Source organism: Salarias fasciatus, chromosome 16 (genome assembly GCF_902148845.1).
Source record: "Salarias fasciatus chromosome 16, fSalaFa1.1, whole genome shotgun sequence".
NCBI classification, from domain to species: domain Eukaryota; kingdom Metazoa; phylum Chordata; class Actinopteri; order Blenniiformes; family Blenniidae; genus Salarias; species Salarias fasciatus.
In genome coordinates this window covers 31251380-31276340 of record NC_043760.1, presented here as the reverse complement: position 1 = coordinate 31276340, position 24961 = coordinate 31251380, and the positions used below count along the sequence as shown (strand labels likewise).

At 45.3% G+C, this 24961-nt stretch overlaps 1 protein-coding gene across 1 annotated transcript in view; it reads right to left on the bottom strand.

Annotated features, from left to right (window-relative positions):
• dachd (dachshund d) overlaps positions 1 to 24961 on the bottom strand; it is a 90993-nt gene that overhangs the window by 45586 nt on the left and 20446 nt on the right. The gene's annotated exons all lie outside the window — the stretch shown is intronic.

Sequence of the window (24961 nt, the reverse complement as noted above, 5' to 3'; positions counted from 1 at the left end):
ACACTTTGCTGGCTTATAGTTACAAAGAAAAGCCCACGGGGTGAAAAAAAAAAAAAACACACACACACACACAATGAGCATGTAATGGGGCAAGATGCTGTTGAGGTCTGTTCTTTATGAAGCAGGAGCTGGATGTCTCAGCTGAAGATGAATTATGGCGACGTGACACAGGTGACATATTGGCTTCATACATTATTTCACATACAATAGTCCATTTCAAGCTTTACCAGGATCCTAAGTTCTCTTTAACATGCACTGGGTCAAATCTATCTTTGAAACGGCGAAGGGGCGACAGCGCCGGCTGCACCCGCAGAGGTGGACAAACACTCACCGCCTAATGATCGCCGCCTCAGAAAATAAACGCACGATTAACCGATTAACAGGAAGAAAGTGTCAGAAATCACCCAGCGACGAGGTTTTCAGATTTACTCTGGACTTTATCAACCACCGCAGTATTTGTGTTCCAGTACATTTCTCCACTCGTCCCACCGGCGGGATCTGCGGCGTGATGCAGCGTTTTACTTCCGACGCCGCAGCGGTGGAATTTATTCATCCGTGTCTTGCGAGGTTTATTTACCTCGGTCGTGCTAATAGAGTGCACTCACTCTGTCTGTGTGAATGTGCTGACGCGCTCACACGCCGGCTCGGGAGGGTTCGGGACTAAAAGCAAAACCCTCGCCCGACGGCGTCCCTCTTGGAAATGGCCGGCGTGACGGAGGGAGGCACGGGCGGCGAGGGTCGGATCCGGAACCGGCTGCCCGCCCGCCCGACCGGGGGACGTCTGGAAACGTAACTCCTACTCCTATAGAAGCGCCTCTTTGATCTTATGAGAGGGAGAGATCGCAGACAGTTTTGCTGTCATCACTTTCACTTGTACTCCGGCTGAATTATTTATGAAAGACCTCAATAGAGGGGATGTGATGGGTAAAAGGCTTTTTTTTTTTTTTTTTTTACTAACAATACTAAAAGCAGAAAAGGCCCTCAAATGGACAAAGAATGTCACACCGACCTCAGATCATGTCAAAGGGATGTGAACCGCGGTACAAAGGCCCAGCTAAGCAGAGGTAATGTTTGGATCGACTGTAACAGAATCCGTCCGTATGTTTGAAGGCGGAGCATTTCAGCGGCGGAGCGCGGCGGCCGGCCATGAAAGCAAGACGCGGCGCTTTGAACCCACGACCCTCCCAGCAACAGGAAAGCCTCTCGCAAATTACTGCTACCGTCTCTAACTTATGGCTGAGTAGGTGTCTGACTCTCGCGACGTTAGCGCCGTCTCGGTGCTTTCAGCTCGCACCCGGACCGGTCTGCCATCGCCGGCGCCGTCCGGGCCCAGAAGCCGAGTCCAGGGAGGAACTCAACCTGGCCTCAAACAAAAGAGCCGGGCTATTTATCAAGCAGCAGATGCTGATTCCCTAAATAGCCTGGCACAGAAAGAGCTCCAAACTAGGCCATTATTGCAGAAAAAGACAGCACAACTGGATTTATGATTGGAATTTTGGGACTTTTCTCACAATCTGTTGTCTGGTTCTAATCTCTGCGGTCCGCTTGTTTTTCCTGAGCGAGGCCTTACGCCTTTTATTTTAACTCGGACTTGTTTGGACAATATTATTCCTGTACCGGTGGTCAATCATGAAAGAATTTTATTTCATGCTTTATTTATATTTGTGCTGCAGATATTCGGGGCTCTCGCATCTCTGGCTTCAATTAGGAAAACAAAACAGGCCCCGGCAGCTCTGGGCCGGGCCGCAAATATGTTACACATCTATTCTCTCTTTTTCTGTTTTGCTGCCATGGTGAAAAGAAAATAGTGGTGAACTTTCCCTGAACCAGACTTCCTTTAATGGCCCGGCCGTGTGTTGACCCAGCAGAGTCGGCTGGAACCCGATACCAGCCAACACACTACGCTGCACAGGCAATCAGATTACATGGGGCCCAACAATACACTCCACACGAGTCCAATTTCAGCACGACAACGCAATAAAAGCACAATAATTAAATTCACGTTCTCACCCCGTTTACAGGAAGCCGTCGTGAGGTGATAGGCATAATAAGAGGTATAATATCGCATGAGGCATCGGGATGGGTTTTGATCTCGTGGCAAAAAAAATTTCTGACATCTCGCTATCAGACGTTTTCTCTTTTTTTTTTTTTTTTTTCCCGACTACGGAAGCAGTGAGTGAGATCTTATTACCCAGAACGCTGTTAATGCAGTGATTATGATCTGTTATAAATCAATTGAAACCACAAACGTAATGTTGAGCCCAAGTGAGCGCGCTCGCTTAGTGGATTTGGTTTCACACAGGAAAAAGAAAAAAAAAGAAAAAAGAAAAAGAAAACGTCCCGCTCCTCCTCCGATCTTGGGATATCTTCAGGAATTCAACCTGATTATGTCAATAGTGACTCCAGTTTGCAGAGAAACAGCATAATATTATTTCCTGCTGGTTATGATTGAGCCATTAACCTTTTATCTCGGGCTTTTGTTTGACGTTTCTAAAAGGTAAGGATGAAGATATTTATTCCATTTCCGCCCAGTCGGCCAAAACAAGCGAGTGAATCATTCGTCTGGGGCTTGTGTAAACAAAAGGCCTCTCCAGGTCTCTGCCAATCAGGCCTTATAAAATATTAACCCAATGTCATTGCCCTTTTAAAATCTCTCACCTAGAATTCCCTAATTGTTCCTTTTCTTTATCTCTCCAGTGCAGAGAGTAAATAAATTAACAAAATAGCTTTTATCGCCCTGAGTAACCTTTTAACTGAAGGATTATCTGGGGTTTATTTTTCATTTCTCTCGCAGCGATAGCAGAGCATGCCCCATTGATTGGTTTGCTGGGGTGGTGACCAGCCATGAAAACAAGGTCTTATTGATAAAACAAAGCAGCTCCTTACCTTTTAAGTGCCAGGTCAGGCAGAAATCCAGAGGCCCCAGACCATCAGGGGCCTCAATATGCTGACTTCATAGTTTTTTTTTCTCTCCATTTTTCAATCAAATGCTTTAACAATATGTGCAAAACTCCCTCGAGAGGTTAACTCTGTTTGTTTGAAAGACAGGGATAACATGTCTGTGGTGTATTAGCGCCTATGGAAAACTCCCGTAGGTGAGATAACAGCCTTAGTTGAAAGGAAAAAGAAAGATGAAATGCCCAGCTTTAATTTTTGACATTAGTTAATATGGTAACAAGCTTCTTTCACTGAAATACTGCCCGATGGCGATGAAAGAGAAGACTGATACGCCCGTCTTTCTTATAAAACTTCTACTCAAACTCCGGCTCAGTGGAGAGAAATGAACCAACTGTTTCCCCGCAGTGGATTTGCGATGATAAAATATATGTCTAATTAATTATCAGCTGATTAGGATGTGATTTCAGCTCTCTGGCTCCCAACTTAATCAGCTTCCTTAAGATCTGCTGTGGAAGATATAAAAGTGATGTTCGAAAACACAGAGGCGCCGATAACATCGCTGGCCATGCATACTGAAAGATAAGGAAATAATAAGTTGTTAATAACCTACATATTTTGAGAGCTTCCTCTTCTTCTTCTTCTTCTTTTTTTTTTAACTGCTCCACAATATTAAAAACTGAAAAAAAGCAGCTCGTAATTTAAAGTCACGTTTTGAGTAAAAGTGTTGAAGTTTTCTTGAACACAGTGGAAAATATGAAATCACACTCAGTCTGAGGCTTCTACACATCGTAACAGTCGAGAATTCGCTATATGTTGTGCAACAAATCTATTGTGTACTGCGTAATAGCGACATTAAACGCTTAAAAAAACATGAATTTGCCAAACGCTCAATAGTTTTTACTTATAAACTGATGAATGGAAACATGTTAGGGACACATCGGAGGCATCACATGTGAGATCATGACGATCTGACAAAGCCGAACCACTGACAATGACAAGAATATATGTTGCCTTCAACAGAAAAGGGAAAAAAGAGGATGATTTATATTTCCTGCTGACCTTGGCAGTCTATTCGTTGTGATGATCATAATCTCAGAGTCACAGTGTGATACATGGGAATGCATTCACTCATCCATCTTTTTCATGCATCCATCTATCCTTACCTTCATCTTGTATCTGTATTTGCATTGAACCTATTCTTGGATTATCTCAATCAGCTTCCCCTTGCACCTGTCAAACACCGCCTCGCACAGGTAGCCACAGCACGCTTATCTGATCTAGATAGCTGGATTACAGTGAGTTTGTGAGTGCGAGGAGGGAAAAAAAAAGCACACACACACTCACTCACACATACACACACACACACACACGCGCAGTTTTATTTATTAGGGTTAGGAACAGCTGCATCCGCCTGCAAACTGTGAACCTTTGTTACGGAACAATATATCACAGATCAAATGGTGTGAAATCAAAGGCGGCAGAGAGTTAGCATCAATCCCACTAAAACCCCTTTTAAAGTGCTGTCTGCGCTCTGATCCCTGTGTGGACTAATGTGCCGGGCTGAGATCAGTAGTCGTGGGGAGAGTGGGTGCCTTCCTGGTGCCTTTGTCTGGGCCCGGGCCTGATTAGAGCCACGCTGGGTGAGACCATCGCCGTGTCGAACGGCGCGCCAGTCACGCTCCTTCCGCTGTCCTCAAGTCGGTGTCACGAAGCGACAGCCGGGCTTCAGGAGGGGAGAAACCGCTGTTACAGTAGCTACAAAGAGCTTAGTCTCTTAATCACATTCTGCTGCAGCCGTTTGAAGCCTCTCAGCTGTGAAATAGAATCTAAAAAGGATCTAAAACACGATAAATTGCTGATTATTCTCATGCATCATTAATGTTAAAATCTGATTTCATAATTGTATGTCCCATAACTACAGAGCCCAAGATTGTTTAGTATCACATCAACAGCCTCCGATAATGAGTAAGCAGACTTCCTACATCACGGGAACTGATGAGGAAAGCCTAATTGGTTGACTTTTCCATGCCTAATGGATGATTCTCTTAATTAAAAAGATACTGTACCAAATGTTAGAAATCAGATAGTGCTTAAAGTAAATGCAGTTAATCAAATGTATGAGAATGAGCAGTTCCAGGAAAGCCTAAATGAGATTGCTAGATATGATTTTGCTCCAATATTTATTAATTGCAAGTGCCTTTGGTTAGCAAAACAGAACAGGTCTTATCTTCAAACTGCGAGGAAATTTCATCTAACCACTCTCACTGATCTCTCTTTTTCATGAACTGCGATGCATATGAAACAAGTCTTCAAAACAAGGCTTTAAAAACTTACCCAGTCAGGGTGCCTTTGAGGATATTTAATTAAAATCTAATCCTGCATTCATTAAGGCTCACATAAATTAAGCTGTCATTCATAAGATTTATGGATTCTCATTTGCATATTGCATACAATTCATCAATTACTCAAGTATGAAAGGAGCGCATTTCCCTTGGAGCTGCCTGCTAGCCTGCCAACATTTGAAATGAGAGAAAGAGCACGACTGTCAGGCATTCACTGCAAACTTTTCCCCACAATGTCTGCGCGCTGATTAATCTCATTTTCTAGGCATCCCTTACAAGATTGTACACAGTCCAGCTGCACTTTTCAATTATTTCTCCTGTCCTCTCAACTAAGTTTGAAAGCAGGACGGGCTAAATGTGGACTGGGGGCTACTTTAGTCTTTATGTATGTAACATGTCTTTTTGCCAGGGTAATCATAAATTAGAGAGCGGGGTTTTAGAGATCCTAATGGAAAGGAAATGTAGTAATTTTATTGCAAATCCCATCAGGCAAATATTCTGCATGCTATAATAGCATATTTCCTGTCACATTTAGAGAGGAATACATCCAGCAGGCATTCTGACAGAGGGAGAGGAAAAAAAAAAAAAGAAAGATGGAGGGGGAGGGTGGACAGATGAGAGAGGGAGAGAGAGGGACGGAGAGAAAACAAAAGAGAGGGGGAGAATCTTAGTGCTAAACACATAAAAAACTCCCCTTTTGGACGCGAGGCTATGGGAAACACAGTATGGAGTAAGTGCTTAAAGCAAGCGGAGCGTGAACGCATCTAAGATAAAAGGTCAGGCAAAAACAAACAGACCACTCGCGAGGACGAAAGGAATTAATTGACTCATTAATATGCATGGCTAATAAAGCTCAAAATCCTAAAACAAAAATCATTGTCAACCATTCCCTTTTAATGGCTCTTATTTTCAGCTTGAGAAGAGCGAGTCTACAGGGTGTATCAATCTTAGGAGGGGTGGAGTTCCTCCGCCGAACAGGCTCGGGGTAACCTCGGCGTTGTATGCTCATGTCCTCCCCAGCAGACAAAGGCAGAGTTGTTCTGGTGGAGGGATTAATTGAGAATTAATCCCAGTTTCTGGCAGTGGAACAGACCGGCAGTTAGAAGTGAAAGTCATCCTGAAGGGTAGTTAATTGGTTCCCCATAGCAAAAGCTTTGGAGAACAGAAATCAAGCTGCATTTTCATTAATCCTCCCCATTGTTTTGTGAAATTGTTGTGGAGAGTGACTTCAGATAGAGTCAATAGTTAAGGCTTTTAATTTGCTTTTAATTCTGCCAGTGGGGTGACAATTAACAAACCCCAAAGAACAATAGCTGTGAAAATTATGCGTTCGATTGACTCTAAATGACTCTGAAATCAAAAACCGATAAGCAATTAATATACTGTACTCAACAAATGGTACTAAGTACCCCCAACGTGCCGGATGAGCTCCATCTCACTTTGTCAATATCATATCTCTCTCATATAAATACACGTATAGATACATAAATATATAGAGAAAGAGAGAGAGGGAGCGAGAGACACTATATCACTCTCTCACTGAAGCTTCTGAACTTTGGGAATAGCACCAGCAGATTGTCGGATGTGATTAATTTCAGGTCTAAATGGACACAACAGACAGAAAGGGTGATGTAATCATAACATGAGGAGACACACTGACTAACAGCAGACATGGAGGAAGAAGAAGAGAGAGCGAGCGAGGCAGAGAGAGAGAGAGGGAGGGGAAAGACACAGCGGCGGCTCACAAACACACGGCGAGTTCAAGCTAAACAGGAAGACCGTGGTGATTAGCATTAATTGCACTGAGGATTGGAATCCTGTGTGAAACATTAAACAAAAATTATCTACTGTTTATTCATTTTTTTCCTGATTTTCTTTTTTTCAATAATTAATGAAAAGTAAATACGTGGAGGAGTCCAAAAATGATCTGGGGAGGAAAAGAAGTGTTTACATAATCAGGGAAAATGTTCCTGTCCTCCCTCTCTCTCCCTCTCTCTGCCTCTCTCGCTCTCTCTGTGTACATGGAAAGGTTAGGGCTCGGGCCTGGTTCTCACTGTTTCCCCATCAGAAGTAACAGTGTCTGCTCCCCCGAGTGCCGACTGCTGTGAGACTGTTTGCATATTTAGATCCGAGCCGGCCTGTTTATGCAGCGCCGCTCTCGGCGGCTCCGGCTCACTCCGACGCCGGCCCTGATCAATTTGGCCAGCTGTGCTTTAAACGCTGTTTACAACAATAACATCGCGGCTAACGGAGCAGAGCCTAGCGTGCGAGCGAGCGAGCGCACACACTTCCCAAAGAGGGAGAGAAGTGTGTGTGTGTGTGTGTGTGTGAGAGAGAGAGGCAGTACTTCAGAGGGAGCCCCCAGCCTGTGCATTCCCAGACGAGCATTTGTACTGAGTTAAAGACAAATCAAAGCCCGGCTCGTCTGCAAGACACGGAAGAATTGGATTCCGTCTGCGTGCGTCTCTGTGATCCTTCCGGAAGAATCTCTGACTGCGAGCTCGAAGAGGAGGAATAACAAATCCCACCCCGGAGTGGGCCAGACTGAAGGTGGCACCTTCCAGTTAGCGGGCTTCATTCCAGATGAGTGATTGGCGTGGAGCGCTAAATAAAACGTCGGGCTCGCCCAAATCCCCGCGCACATGACAATTGTTTTCGACAGGCCGCCGCGCATTTTCACAAATAACTCTGTTTGGGTGAGATTACCACATTCCTCCAGACTTCAGATTTCTCCTCGAAAAGCTAAAACTCCATTTAAGCCTGGCAGGAGAGCAAATAGGCCTACTCAGCAGATAGCCGCCAAGCTGCCGCTGCGCTCTCGCTTGATGATATAATTCTTAATGTACAGCTTGACTAGACATAAATCTTACCCAAGCATCACCTCACCTGAATTCTTTTCTCTCTCTCCCTCTCTCTCTCTCTCATGATGAATTGTTTGCTACATCTCGGAGACTAAAACCCTTCAACCTCTTCAAACCCGGGTTTCTAATAACGCGTAGGTGCTGGGGAGAGGTGACAGCATGATGAATATCACAACAGACAGCTCCAATATGGGACAATTTTACCAGATCGATATCTCACTGCAATATCAGAGAAAAGGAGCTGATATTAGTCTACACAGTGTATTACAGATGGGGTACATTTCTTCTCTCTGCACTCCCAGTGAACCTGGGCTATATTTCATCCATGTCGGCAGTGGTTTACACACTCACAAACGCTCTGGAAACTAATCATAGCATGGTAGCCACGCCAGATGCATCTGCTTAAAATTATCCATATGTGTGACGCGCCCATAACCCCTTGTTTAACACGGCGATGGACTTGCAAATAAACTGTGAATCACATTAGAGGATGTTACAGACCATTATTCCTAGTGAGAACAAATGTTTTGTCACATTCTAATAGAGAGATCACAGGCATCATGTGGGAGACGCGGCTCTTCAGAGGGAAGCCGAGGCAAAAGAGGGATTCTCACATTCAGAAAAAAAAAAAAAAAAAAAAAAAAAAAGCATCAAAATACACAAACATAAGAGCGGGCAGAGGAAGTTTCTATACATAAAAAGCAGCCGAAGTCGCAAGCTGCAAAATCAGGTTCTCAAAACAAAGAAATAACGAAATCACTTTCAGATTTCACGATATTTAATCCCTTTCATATCCAGGAAATTCCAAAGTGAGTCGGAAATAGTCCAAATAAACAGTGTATTTCCAGCGAACGCGTCGACATTCGTGCGCCCGGCTGTGATTAGAGGTCTGAATTTAATTTGCAGTAAGAATAAACTGTGGTTCAGGGGATTCATCACCGAACAAACATTTGTTGAGCCCCGGATGAATAAATCAATCACGAATGCTCTCTGACAAATTAACTGACACTATTCTCTTTGTCAAGCTCCGTGCTAAACACCACGGTCAAGTAACGTGTGCCTGAAGAAATAGAATGAGACACCTTTTACTTCCAGGGGAGACGGATGCATATAGGGAGAGAGAGAGAGAGAGAGAGAGGGAGGGAGAGAGAGGGATGGAAAGGAGAGCGGAGGAGCGAGTGCAGACGCTGCTAACGCTTAATATCTTCCCTCTCCAGGGGCTGGGGCTGAGGGCCCCACTGCTGTCAGCTGCAATAGGACCGGTCTTTCTGTGAGTGCCCAAGGTTCGTTAAGGGCTATTAATGGGACACAGTGTCCCTTGTGAAGAGAACTTGTCAGTGTTTCATTAGAGACTGATAAACATATAATGCATAAGTGTCAAACGCAGTGTGTGTGCATTGTGACGTGGAAGCAGGGGGGGGGGGGGGGGGCGGCGAGATTTTGGGATCACGATGCAACAGTCCTTCTCCTGATCGGCGCCGACAACAGAGCGGTGGACACATCCAGACCTGTTGAGCTCAGTGGAAGGGAGCGGTGTGGGCAACACGGAATCATATCAGCGACTTTTAACGGCGATGTGAGAAAAGCGTTTTCTGGTCGATATCTAGCCAAGATAAGAGACGCTGGAAAGTCTCTCTTGTTCTCCTCTCGCAGCTTAGTTCCAAAAGTACAAGAAAAAGAAATACATCATATTCAATTAAAGCTCCTTTTTCACCACTACTGAACAAATCAGCCCACAGCTGGGACTCTGGGTCTGGTTCACAAAGTCCTTTTGATCATTTTGTGGCAGTAAGAGAGTTTGGAGTCCCACGGAGTACAGGACCAAGCTGATCTTATTATGATAATTGGGATACATCAACTTCAGATGGCACTAATGGAGTGAGATTTCAGTGATCAAGAGCACATATTCCACTGTAGAAGTTCACTTTTCAGAAGGAGGCATTATGCAATGCTGCGGTTGTGTCCCAGCCGGCAGCCCAGAGTGCTCTCCTCGCTCCGGGTGTCGGAGGCAAGGCTACAGTCGCTGACGTTTAACACCGCAGAGCGCCGTTACTCTCCTCAACTTAAATCTATTTCCCCATGAGTGAGTAATTGGTTACCATGACCATTAATCAGTTAATCTCCTCTTTTTACCCCCTCTCTTCAACGGAGAAATATCAGAGGTTCAATAATTAAAAACGTGTCAGGTGAAAGTCCAACGCGCTTCCTCATACTGTATGTTCTCACATTCCCTGCTTTGTTCATCTTATTAACCTCCTCTCCGCTCGCCGCGCCTTTAAATGAAATCTTTAGCCCCTTACATGTGAAATTAAAACTGCCCTCCCTTGAGCGCTTTTAATTATTCTTCTTCGGGAGAAACTTCCACTTCCACTTTTGTCGAGGCGGCCCTCGTTCTTCCCAGCCGCCCTCTCCTCACTCCCACTCACTGCCCAGGTCTGTCATGCTTCACTCCTCCCTCCAGCCCGGTGCTCCCCCTTTCTTTTCTTCTTTTTTTTTTTTTTTCCTTTTCTCTTCTTCTGCGGGTCTGTTTAATTCTCACCTTGCTCTGCCCTTGTCATCAAGCCGTTGAAGCACAAAGCCAGGAGCAAGGGAGTGTTTACTCATTTCCCCACTACATTACCTCTCCTATTAATCACTGCATGGAAACTTCTGGACACTGAAGCATCTCTGCAGCGGCTGCCCCTGCCCCGGCTGCCCCGGCTGCCCCCCCCCCCCCCCCCCCCCCCCCCCCCCCCCGCCCCCCCCGCGCTAACAGGCCAAACTTTACATAACTGGCATTCTGCAAAAATATGTTATAATAAGACAAAGATCGACTGCGGCGCGAACTCGCCTCCTCAAGTAAACTTCCATAATTCAGCACTCTCCTTTATAATACGACTTTAATGTGTAAAATGTCAGAAACTCAGACTCCTTTTCAGTGCCTCGGCGCCTTTGTGAGAACTCAACATAATGAAAGCTCTTGAAAAACAAAAGTTGAAGTAAACATGAGTTGGTTGACATTGAAATTCAAGATACATTATTTTGCACACAGGACGGGCAGAGGTTAGTGTCTCTAATTAATCAAATTTAATTGCATGTAAATTGTATTTTAAATGCAGATGAGGGAAAAACAAAAAAGCTGTTTTTTCGGAGGTGAACACACCCTCTTGTTACTCTTCACTTGTTCTATTTGTGAGATCAGAGAGAAGAGAAGCGAGGAGTAAAAGCTGCGCTCCCAGCTGCTGTCTCATATCAAGGTTTGTGTGGAGGAACACATTTCGCGTTTCTTTCTTCACAGCCGAGAAACAATGATTCTAAATGAATAAAAGAGAAAGCAAAAGAAGGAGCGAGAGGATTTGATTGATTCCTCCGTGTCCGAGCTGCCCTGCGAACAAGGCGAAGCTGCTGCGGAGGATTCTTATGAAATTCAATTAACACACCAGCAGCTTTCCTTTTCTCTCCTGCCCTCGTTCCCACATTCGCGCCGAAACGACTGCATTCCCGGCGATTATGCTAACCGCTTGGAGTGCACCATAAATTCACAGGTCTGGGAAAGGCTGTAACGAGAGCTCCTTAAATATGGGAAGGAGACGTTTGAGAAGATGGATCGCCGTGGGCCAGCGGCGGGCCGGCGGCGGGCGGGGGGGGGGACTTGTTTGTGGAACACATGCTACTAGCTGCTATACCGCTTCTAATGAGGACTATGGACATAAGCAACATTATCATTAATGATTGAACCCCTCCTTTTCCGGCTTTTTCTCTCCCCCCCCCCTTTTCCTTTTCAGCCACAGCCTCCTGTCCTTCTGCAATTACTGTTTTACTGGATCGCCCAGGGCAGCGGCCTGCATGTGTCTCGGCTATATATGGGAAAGAGAAAGAACCCAAAATATTTGAAATGCAAATAAATGAGTAATGTAAATACTTTTGAGAGAGTTTACCCAGCGAACAATGGCCCCTTATGAGACACAAGTGCAACAGAGGGAGAGAGAACAGGACCGCTGGTGTGGGGACGGCAGCGGTGGGGGTGGGAGGGATGATCCAACACAATGTGGCCCTTCTCCTAAAGCAACTTGTTATCAGGCGCTACGCAGAGCCCCCCATTCAATCTGCATTTAAATACATTTCAGTTCACTCACTCATTTGCATTCATTTCTCCCATTATATTTGAAAATGGCCAAATGTCTAGCCAGCACAATGCGGGAGCCTATCACCGGCCAGGGGAAGCCCACACCTGATGCCAATTTAGCCTGCTTGGATCTATTCATTGCCATGGCCTGATCTGACAACTCCAGCTCTTCCCCGTCCAGGAGACTTTTCAATTGGATCTGCTTGTGGTGACAAAATTGTTTTGCTCATTGAGTTTTTCTTTTTTCTTTCCCTCGGCCCGCCTCCCCCCCCTTCCTCCGTCCTCCTTCCCATCTTGCGCTCCCCTCAGTCTTCGTCACTCCCTCTGTCTGTGTGTCCGGGTGTCTGTTTGGGAGCCATGGGAAAAGGAGAGGCAAATGATTCTCAGTGGCTTCTGATTTCCACTATTTGTTCAGCATTAGGCCCACTTATCTCTGAAAGAAAAAGCAACATGTGGAGAGAAAGTGACAGGCAGAAATTCAGCCTCACTAACAGGCCTATTGTGTGCTGAAGATCTGCATTCAAACACGAGGGGCCCTCTAACTCTCCCTCTCTCTCCCTCTCTCTCTCTCTCTCTCCCTCTCACTATAAAATGCACACATACTTGTGCATAGACCTCTGTCACAGTCAATTACTGCTTCTAATCTGTACTGCAATGGAGAGTAAATATTTCATTACTTTTGCAAATAAACAGTTGGTCTGAGCCCATGAAGTGTCATCTATCCTGTGAAAGGAGCTGTAACGTTCACATTCAATTACAGCAGAAAACCGCCCGGCTCCTCAAGTAGAGTTTTTGTGCTGAGAGCACACTACTAAAATCATTACGCTTGGTCGCGACATCTTGAGATGAAAAGCGGAGTTTGAGAGCCCACCGTTTCCACCGCGCCACCTTTTCTTTGGCCTGAAACGCAGCGTGTGAGCGCCGCCCGCCGCTCCCCTTCCTGCTACCCATAATGCTCCCCCCCCCCCCCCCCGGCTCGCCTTTGTGCCTCGCAAGAGAAGTTCATCGGAGTTGCTGTCCGCGCCGGCCGGCCGCGCTGTTTTCCCTGCAACATACTAACTAAACAGTGTTGTGTGAGATTAGCAGATGAAATAATGCGCGGAGCGGGGAGGGCAGTGGAGGGGGGGGGGGGCTGGCGGGGGGTTGACAGAGAGATCCCAGAGTCTACTGCTCATTAATCACTGCAGCGTCTTTGACCTTTCATTTGCCAAGGGCGCAAAGAGAGGAGGAGGAAGAGGAGGAGGGGGAGGAGGAGGAGGAGGAGGGTGGCCGCCGCCGCCGCCGCCGCCGCCGCTGCTAACGCTGCCCAGGAAAGAGAGGAGCAAGAGCACGAGCGCCAAGGCTCTGGATGTGTTCGAGTCCGGAGAAGAAGACGCCACAACACAATCCTAATGAAGAGTGAAATTAATCAGCTTCACGGCCTGTTAGATGAATCAGGCGTTTCCCGGCCCCTAGGTGGTATCAGCTGCTCGGCTCGGCTCGCCAGGCCTGATAAAGACCGATAGGCCCCGGTCCCATTTACACATGTTATTAAAAGAATTACAAAGATGTCTGCCTGGCTCGCTCCCTTCACACCAGCCCGGGCTTTGGGAAGCGGGTGCCGGAGGTGGCGGAGGGGTGTGACATTAGTGTCAGGCGTATTTTTAGCGTCTGGGATGCTGGGCTCTCGGTTACCAGGTGGGACGGGGTAAACTGAAGGCAGCCAGGCAGCGGAGGAGCCGCCGGTGGCGGCGAGAAAAGCTTGACACGCCACAGATACTGAATAGACTCGAGAGCGTATCTCGACTATTAGCGTGTGAAAAGAGAGACGAGCGAGAGGGAGCGCGAGATCGCACAGCTGCAAAGGCTGGATTGTGACCCTGCTTTTTAGAGACTTGCGTTGAGTGATTTGTCGAACGATACCTGTTATACATCATTACGTCGCCATTGTCTGTCTGCTGTAACTTGGAAAGTCGTTCCTATAATTAGATAATGAAGTCTCAGTGTTTCACTGTGACAGCTCCATAAAAAAAAAAAACACTCTGGTCAAAACGATTGAGCTGCGAATACGCAGGAGAGAAAATAGACGATAACGCAGGCTAATCAAGTAAAAATAATGCCACTTTCAGAACGGATGCTGCAGAAATGAGCAATACAAGTGTAATATACTTCAGCATCAACTATGGTGGGCAGTTATTAATATACATTTAAGCTTATTTTTAACCCTAATTGATGTTCAAGGTTAATCTAATCAGACCAATTCTACCTCTGAAGAGCCTGCTCCAATTTAATTGGCTATTTTTATTGCCTCAGCGAGATTTTAATTGAAACCAAAGGGGAATCTAACAACAACTGTGACATGTTGATGTCTTGGGGATAGTTATAAATATGTGACAAAATATGTGCATTATTAATGTGATTTCTTAATGCATTATTGTAATGCGTCCCCAGAAACACAGATATTACTTCACGCAACAAGAAGTAAGGGGAGCGTGGAAAATCTCAGTTCATCCTGAATATGTCAACAAAATATTAAAGAGACGTTTTCCTCTCACTCCAGGCAAATCTGGAGATTTTGTGTTTTAATATTCTACAAGACGAATTTGAATTGATGTGATAAAAAGCTGGTAGTTATGCGCAGTGTCAGAATGGCAAAAATGTGTACTCTCCCCTCGAGACAGCTGAGAAAACCGGCCTCGATTAAGTTTGTACAGTTGAAATGTTGATTCAAGTGTTAACTCAGCTGTCAGCATATTCCCAGCCTCTTGCACGCTGGAGATTATGCGATTTAAGAATAGTGTTACTCCCCAGTCTGGAAAAGCGATGAGACCATAAAAAAAGGTGCCATTGATCCAAAAGAAGAGATTACATTGTGTCTGACACAAGGCGTGAACATTAGCATGAGACTCCCGGATCAAATTCTGCGCGGCGGCAGTAGCCATTGATGATATCGATCAGGATCGTGGCGACTACGATTATACCTGAGCCATCAGTTGGCACTTAGAAAAAAGGTGCTTCATCTCCTTATAGACATTTGTAGAAATGGCGCCTTTATCTGTGAGAACGGCTCTTCATGTTCCCTCCATCTGGCAGAAGTGTGATTTTTAGAGGTAAAAGGCTTATTAATTGCCTGCCTGCTTCCTGCTGATAGATCCGGGGAGGGCTGAGAGGCACACAGGACTCGGCACTGCTGGACTGTTGTTATTTGTCCTCCAAGGGATGACAGTCGGTTCTCTGCCGACGCTTTAAATATCCGACCTATTTCTAGACCCGGAATGGCCGAGGTTAAGATAAGGAAAGATACAAACGGGGTAAATATATTCAGCAAAAAGAGGGTAAAAACTTCGAGTTCCTCTGTCATCTGTGGAGGAAAAAAACAAAAACGACGATGCGAATGGGGCCCTCGGTCCTGCAGTAAGAGTGGAAAACACCACCTACTCAAGCCTGACATCTGTATAAAAACAAAAATAATCTGCTGTCAGCAGAATGTTCAATGACTCCTATCACCCGGCTGCTGATAAAGAGCCGGGCCGCTGCGCGGATCGGGCCGTAATGCGAGGGGCTCAGTGGATCGGAATGCATGCTAATTGCCATCAGAAATATGTGGCGAGCCTTACAATTTCTGGCATTGCTGCGCACCTTGGCGAAGGATATGCCAGAAGGGCTCTAGAAAAACAAAGATTAATGAACGGTGTTGAATGGCTGTAATGCCACGTCAACAGCGCCGTACATTTCATCACAGAGGTCGCCGGCGCCTCGGCGCTAATGCCACGCCGAAGAAATTCACACGGCGCAAGTCCGACTGCTGCCAGCAAGCTGAAAACAGGAGATAAATATTTTACTTGCCAGACTATACCGTGCCATTGATGTGATTACAAAGACCACTTTGCAGTGGCCAAATGTACATTTACTCAGCCGGCCAAGAGATATTAAAACAAGAAGAAGAAGAAGAAGAGGAGGAAAATGGAGAAGTTCACAGCAGTATTACAGTGACAGCAGGAAAATATATTCACCGTGTCAGTGTAATCCAGTGTGTCAGTAAAACCTGATGCTCTAAACAGGAGCAAACCTCCCCTTTTAAATAATTGATATTTTCTGATTAAATGTGGCAGTTTGGAGATAATGAATTCTTTATAGTGTGCCTTGAGCAACTCAACAGCTTTGCCCCGCATGACAGCTTTATGGGGCGTCTTTTTGCCCAAATTTTGAAAGTTTAACCTATGTAGATCAATGTGCTTCCTTAAAAGAGTTTAATAAATTAAAGTGCAGGGGGCTTTTTTTCCTCAGCGAGCAGAAAAAGCTGATGAGACAGGTTTAGTTTAATCTCAGGCAATAGAAGTCATTAACCATTCTCCCAGGAATTAAAATATAGCTTGCCCTTTTCTTCTCTCACTTATCATTAGCATCACTTTAATCTCCCCGCGTTTCACACTGCTATTTTAATCATTACTTACTGCCTTTTGACAACTGAAGAACATGGCTTCTCCCCGCTCAGGCAATATCCTGATTTTAGCTGACAAAATGTAGGACATCATTTAAAAATATCTAAATTTCCTCTTCCTTTTTTATTCTTCCAACTTCCACTCCTCAGACCCCTGAAAGTCCGTCTATTTATATCAAAGAAAGCACAAAAGACCAGGGCAGATTGAGTGGACGACATTGAAAATGTAATCTGAGTTCACTGCAAGGGTAACAAAATGTGTTTTACAGTGTATTTGCGTCCGTCGTGTTATTCTAATGGACGGCAAATTTCACGTCGCGCTCTATGTGGGTCACGCCGGGTTTCGGGGGTATATTTGTCTGCCCTTGAATCAATGAACATTTACAAGAGAAAGCATGGAACTCCAGAGCAGAATATAAATAAAGTATTATGGTCAGTCTCTCAGTGACAATGACAGATGTAGGGCAAGCCATTTCTACAACTTTTGTTTCTTTATTGTTGCTGCTAACAGTAAAATTGAACAATAGAAGTGGATTTGGAGCATGATTAATTTGGAAATGATGAAAAAAAGAACGGACACAATAACCCAGGGTTGTATTATACCTCTGCGTTTGGTATTGTGTGGAATTTGCCGTTTGAGGGTTTCATTAAGTCGAAGCGGAATACTTTCACACTTCGCCGTGGCTAATGTTTTACACGCTATCGACGTCCCGCATTCTTCCTTCTGTTTCACTCCGGCTCTTAATTTCCACTCCGAAAGCCGCGCGGCTTCATGTTTATGCAATTGGACATATTTTTGCGTCATTACATTTCATTTGACTGATTTAACAGTAATCCATCTAAGCTAGTGTAGTTCTCCCCTAAAATACATGAAATTGAACTAATCTGCTTTTCCCTCTGTGACTCGCTACTTCACTGCCTTTTCTCAAACTGTGCCAAGATTAAAGGCATTACCAAAGAACAGAAACCTCAAGTCCTTTAGATTAGTGTTCAATTACTTAATCCTTTAATAGAATTTGAGTTTTGTCCAAAACAACAAAGTACCTCAAATGCACATTATTATTCCTGTCAAAAGCAACAAGCAGATTAAGTGTAACTGTTACGGGAGGGTTCGGGGCCGGGGATTCTGTGCACGTGCAACTCTTTCACAAGTGGGAAAACTGATATAATGATCATTTAGTGAAACATATGGATGGCATATTGTCCTAATGAGCCACACAAGCAAACGCCGGCGCTCCAGACTTTGGAGTAACTTGAAGACCGTGTCTGAGCCGTCCGCGGAGGGGAATGAAAGCCGTTGTTTTGCTATCCTCGTCGCTGGGTGCACGTGAACATGAGACCGGCAGCCCCCCCACCCCCCACCCCACCCCCAGCGCTCTTCAAACCGGGCCCCCCTCCTGCGCCGCCCTCCCCCCTTCTCCTGCCACCATTTAAAAATCAACACTGAACTTGTTCGCTAAACAGTTGGAAGCAGTTTATGAACATTTCAACAATAAAATCCCCTCCTCCGACATCAAACCGGCGCTCGATTCATTTCTGATCTCTATCCAAGTTCAAAGGCGAAGTTAAAGTGATACTTCAAAGAAGCGTGTAATCAAAGACACGCAGCTGTTAAAACAATCTTTTGTTAGTTCATTGTCTTCAAACCCAGACTCTTCACAAAATCCCCAAATGAAGGGAAGCAGAATCAAATAAGTTACATTCAATCATTCTGAGTGGGAGGCTTTGGTGTCATGCTAGAATAAATGCTACGCCGAAGATTTACTACTATTTACAGCAGCTGAAGCGGTACAATAAGGCTGCTATCCTGCCGCAGGAAAAACTACCGTGGTCCTCTTAAATATGCCAAGGGCTGCAGGCTGGGTAAAATATGCCCGAGACAAAAGTGAGGCATTTTGACAAATTAAGCACCTAGTTATGAAGGCTACATTGTTATATTTGATGTTGCAGCCTTGCTTTTCTCCTGCAAGGCTCCGCGGCTGTGTGTGTGTGTGTGTGTGTGTGTGTGTGTGTGTGAGTGAGTGTGTGTGCGCGGTATAATGTCCGCCGTGGCCTGCTGCACTGTGTCATTTGATTTCCTCCACAAGGGCAAGTTGCAGCTGTATTAACAAGTCGCTATCACGACTTGATGCCATTGAATTTTAATGTTAGACCATCCAAAAGGAGGTACAATGAAAAGGGAAGGAGGGAGGGGCGGAAAAAAAAAGAAAGAAAGAAAGGAAGGAAGAAAGAAAGAAAGAAAGAGGAGCTTTGCCAGTCCACTGGCTTGGCTTAATTTTTTAATATGCGTTAGCACCTTGCTCTAATCCGACTCTAATGTACATCGTCAGGGGTTACTGTTGAGATAGAGAAAGGGGCTGTCAATCAGCGCCTGGTCAAATTATACCCAGACTCCATTAGGTTTAAAATGGAGCGATGAGGTCTTGCGTGAGTCAATCAAATCATTTAAGGATGGCTGTTATGGTTATTACGTTCTCCTTGTTATGGAACCTGCTCTTACCTTTATTACCATCAACCGGTGAGTCAAAGTGAGTGATGAGTGGAACGCACCTGTTGTTTTCAGACGACTCGGAATGTTCCCAGATCTGGCCTTTATGGCGTCGATCACGCACCAGCAAATATAAAGTATTCATGTCTCCCGCGCACACGGATTTAATAGAAGGCTTGCATTACAGCATTAGTGTGTTTTACAGTACTTGTTGAGGTCATGTCTTTTGAAAAAGCTCAATAAAAGTGAATGAATCGGTATGGTATCAGAGGATTAAGTGTAATTACTTGTTTTTTTTTTTTAAGCTATTTGGGAGAAAAAAAAAAAGGTCTGACTCACCTGCAAATGAGCGGATCCAGAGAGGAACGGAGCGCAACGCCACATGTGAACAGAGCAGAGAGGAGACAGGAGTCACTGTGGTGTAGTGGTTAGCACTGTCACCTCACAGCCAGGGATGCACGGTTTGAGTCCAGGCTTGGTGGAGGCTTTCTGAGTGGAGTTTGCATGTTCTCTCTGAGCACATACGGGTCATGTTTAAATTTTTTTTTTTTTTACAGCTACATCCTCCGTGTTTTCCTGGGTTCAAACCGGCTCATCCCGCAGTGCTCTGGGATCCGCTCAGCCGGACGAAGCCGCATAAGAAGGTTGATGGATGAATGGAATCAGAATTTACGATCACATAAAAATTTCCACAAACTTTTACTTGTTTGACCTCTGTTGGCAGAGCCAGTGAAACCAAATAATGTTTTTATCTCTGGAATGAAGACAAAAGCCAACATGCCGAATGTCATAACGACAGCAAAACAAAGGAAACTCTGAGGCGTCTGTCCGTCAGGCCTCCGCAAATCTCTCAGCCACCTGACGTTATGTGTAAAACGGGAAATAGCGCCGCGAAACGTTTTCATTTGGACTGTTTGTAAACATGGCGTGAGCTGTGTAACTGCCAGACAGTCCTTAACAGCCGCGTTTCCAACTCGCAGAAAAGTAGGGGGAAGACAAATTGCTGAAAATGACATTATCGTCTCTGTATGTGTCACAAGGCAAGTAGATCTATGTCAGCCACTGAAAAGAAAGTGTCTGAACCTGCCTGCGAGTCTGCGGCTGTGCCTGCCTGCCTGCCTGCCTGAGTGTGTGTGTGTGTGTGTGTGTGTGTGTGTGTGTGTGTGTGTGTGTCTGACCTGCTCCATCTGGAGGATTCGAGCACTCAGGGGCTGTCACACAATAGGGAGACGAAAGCCCGCTGAAGGATAACAAATGACTTCATGGCAAAACAGCCATTGAAATTCTTTCAGTATGTGGCATTAAAAACAACTGAACAAATAGAGATAAGAAGGTGGGTAGGATTTGAAATGAGATTTTTTTTCTGCTCTCCCCTCTCCCTTCCTCTCTCCCTCAGCTTAAAAGCTAAACAAAACAAATGGAGCTTATTACTGCAGATTACCTTACACTGGACAGATTCACCGCATGAGGCCCAGTGTAAACAATGTCTTTCTCTCCCTGCACTAACTATGTGCCATTTATAACAGTGAGCAATCATATCCACAGCACCCATAGATAAAGCAAAATATATTCTGGCCGGCGGTTTAAAAATATAATTGTTTAAGGGGCTGTTTCCATGTGGGTTACCATAGCAAACACTGATAAACCAATTAGTCTGTTCTATTACTGCTTATTTTACCTCTCCATAAACAGCGGCGGCCGCGGGAGGCTGATTGGTCGTCCGTGAGTCAAAGGAAAAGCTGAGCCTCGCCGTCCCTCCAGCTGTGTCACGAGGGTCTCGGCGTGCGGCTAACGCCGCCAAGACAGGAACAATCTTTCCTATTTCCACCGACGAAATCGTTGTGTTTGAAACAAGAAAATGACGCTCAATCATGACCCAAACTTCAAACCAAGTTTTCACCCGAGTTTTACGAACACCGGGAGCGGCACAACCACGGCACGGCGTTCGCAACGTCTCCAAAGATCCTCACAAATCTGAAAGTAACGTCTCCAACACGAAGCTAAATGTTTCCGGAGTATCATATTTACTTTTATGTGCTCCCGGTCTATTTTTGTGGCTTTTCGCTCGCAGCTTTTCCACCTCAGCCAAGCTGGTTCAAGACTTAGCCTTCAGTCTTTTACGTACAAATTGAAAATGCATAGAGAGAGTGTGTAAGAGCACTCTTGACTGATGTACGCCATCATTATGTTTCCTATTGAAGGAGAGTGAGTCAGCCTTGATATGAAAGGAAAAAAAAATGTTAGACAATCTTTATATTCCTTCAAAATGAAATAGCTGTTACCTCAACGGGGTGGAAGTGGTCAAAAGAGAGTTTAAAGGCAGCGTGATTCATGTCGGGTACAGGGGGCAGCAAACACACACACACACACACACACACAGCCACCGCACGGAAACAACCGGCTCAAAATTTATCATGCGACCTAGTCGGCCTAACAATCAGGCGTTAAAGAGAACAAAAGCCCATTCCAAATAAATTCCCACTGTATTTGTGCTGGGATTTGATTTACTGGCCTGTGGGGAGGCACCATTTGGTAGCACAAGAAGAGGCGGGGAGAGGTAGGTGGTGTCTGAGAGCAGAGTGTATGTCTGCGCGTGTGTGTGTGTGTGTGTGTGTGTGTGTGTGTGTGTGTGTGTGTGTGTGTGTGTGTGTGTGTGTGTGTGTGTGTGTGTGCGAGGGGGCTGGGCACCAGGGGATGTGGGTAGGGGGGGTGCTCATGTGCCAGAAGTGTTTATTGTGTCATGGTGATTTATTGAGTGAGCTTCATTTCACTGAATGTTCTCAGATATTTATTTCCCTAAAGGCCCCACAAAGATATGAACAGGCCTGCATCCACATATGTCATCATTGCCCATTTTACAGCGTCAGGAGATTTCTCTCAAACTAAGAGGGGGAAGAAAAAGAGAGAGGTAGAGAAACAGCTAGTGGCGATCAGGGCACCTCTCCATCAAAGCCCTGTAAACAATGGTACCTCAGCAACACGGAAATGGCATTTTGGAATATGGCTGACGACTTCTCGGCGTGCATCCCTCCTGCTCGCTCCGCTCCTTCTGCCAAATACATACTTACAGAGCATCCATAATTTAAAGGCAGACTCGGAAGGCCCACTCAGCAAGAGCGGTTTAATGTTAAAGATCTCCTTTAGGCTTTACCCTTTAAGCTGTGAGTTTGTGATACGTTACAGTTTCTAGCTCCTAAAGCAGAACTTTGAGGTTTCATTAAAGTCTCAGACAGCTTTAAGTATCAAGGACAAAACCATCACAGGAAAAAAGTAATATCTAATGATCCTTGGAATTGCCGAGTCAAAGGCTGTGATTTAAGAAGTGTGTGGTCCGTCCAGAGAGCTCAGTTAAAGTTCAACTCATAACCGGCAGTAAATACTGCAGAATGTAATTTTTCAAATATATTTTAATATTTTTTAAACCAATAACAACCACGCTGATTGTAAATACTGTAATCAAATAACTTTCCTATGCATAATTCAGATGAATTTCCAGTGCAGACCTGAGGCTTGGGTGTGTTTTCTGAACAGATGTGACATTGATTTTAAGGGTGAGCGAAAAGTGAAATGAGTGAAAATCAGGTGTGACAGTACAATGAGCATATGTTCATTTTTCAGGGCTGATGTGACCGTATGATGGCTCCCAGAACCAAGGTCAGGTCTTATTCTCCCACATATATTAAAAACAAATAAATAAAACGCAAAGTGAAAACACGCGGGACGTTATCCTCGCCGCTTTATATCGGGAGCCGAGAAACGTTTTGTTGTTGTTAATTTAACACAATATTACCTGACTTTTTGCGCCAAAAGGCCAAGCAGTGTTATGGCAACGTGCTCGCCGGTTGATTCTTATTCTGTGGGGGTAGAGAGTGGGTGAGGCAGCCAGATGGTAGGAGTCTTTGATTCTCCAGATGGCTGTTCTGTGTGGTGCTCAGTGACACTGGGCAGGCTCATTGACATGCTGCCTCCCTCCCCTCCATCTCCTCGCCTCCTCTTCCTTCACCTCCTCCTCCGCCATAGTCACTGTTACAAAGATGGATACCAGCCCCCTGGCCTCTCGCTGCAGATCTTGAGAGGATGGGATGGTTCTTTCCACTTAGCCCAACAAAGAAAATATCAATGTGTGGGATCATATTGATGACACCCATTTGCCACTGTCAAATCTGCGTAAATCGTCGATGGGAGGCGACTCCTCGCGAAGCCGGAATGATTTGAGAGATGACCAGGCGCTGATCCGGGGTCAGGCGCAGCATGTCTGCAGAGGAAGTTTGCGTCCGGGTTTAAATACAGGTCTCCGCGCTGGAAATCCTTCAGTCTCACATTGCGGCGGGTCAAGGTAGACATAAAACACCGGTTAAGACTCGCTCTTCAATAAATTCATGAGAGATCTGTTTGATGGTTCCGTCATTATTCACTGTGTGGGAGCAGATTTAACTATGAGTGGTAAACTTCTTTCTGACTTTCATATGAAAATACAAGGCGGACTGTCACATTATGATTATTATTATTAAGCCATTTTGTCCGTGTGTATAAATTATTATATTAGGCTCTGGCTGCTGCTGACACAGAGAAAATTGTCATCTTGACCCTCATCATTATTTTTATGGGAGGAGAAAACACACCCCGGCCATACTCACTGCTGGAAATGAATCTACATTCATGCACATCTAAATTAGCCAGTTAAGCAAATCTTGGCCTAATTTGAATTGGACCAGTTAAGACGGTGTTTCTGCAGATCAGCCAAGCTCTGGCATTAAACGCTCCCTGCTTTTATTCCCTGACCCCTGGTGCACCTCTCCTTTTGGGGTCATATCATCATTACCATAGTGCAAGCTCAGAGACTGGCTTTCTGTGTGCCTTAATTAATGTGTGTTTATAGGGGGCCACAGGAGTGAGTGCACTTAATGAAACATTGCTACGGTAGCCTCCGGGGCCCAGAAGAGACAGCTCCTCTATTGTGCTGCTGATTCTTACAGGCTGTAAACACTTAATTGATCTGAGGAGCATATTTCACTGCACATTCTTGGGAAATCCTTTTCGAATTGGGACTGTTCGTGATTACTTTTTAACTTCTCTTTCAGGGAGCTGGGAAAAAAAAAAAAAAAAACAACACTGTCTGGAGTCTGTTTATTTCTGCAAAGAGAGTTTTAATTAAGAACTGTACATAAACTAAAATGAAAACAAAAAAAATAAATAAATAAGAAAGGAAGATGGTGAATGAATACATAGAAAAAAAAATCATGTTGCAGGTTTCTGGTGTGTGTGTGTGTGTGTGTGTGTGTGTGTGTGTGTGTGTGTGTGTGTGTGTGGTTATGATGATCCCCCTGAAAACGATCCCTGCTTGTTGTGATGTCACGTCTGGGAGTCGGGGGGGGGGGGGGGGGGGGGGGGGGGGGGGGCGCTGCTGCTATAAAAAGGCCTGGAGGTCCCTCTCTCGCCGTGGATTGCTTTCCTCCAGCGAAAGACTGATCCTGCATTTGTGTGTGTCTGCATGCGTCCGTGCGTGCACGCGCGCGCGCGCGTGTGTCTGTGTGTGCACTGGGGCCGATGACAGGGGCCATGGCCTCCACACCCGGGGGACCGCCAATGAGAAAGAAGCATTTCCTCTAACATTCCATGGGTCACAAAAACAATTTGCCCAGAGAAAAGTGGCTAAACAGCCACCATGCTACCCAGCGCCGCCGCCGCCGCCGCGTTCCGCTGGAACCCGCCGCCGGACTTCTCTCTCCCCGCTCCTCAACTTTAATGAGAAGAAATGCGCAAGAGCGTACAATTAAGCGGACGAAACATGACAGCTTTTTAAAAATAATGCCGCGCCACCTCAACAGCACTGTGTAATTAATAAGT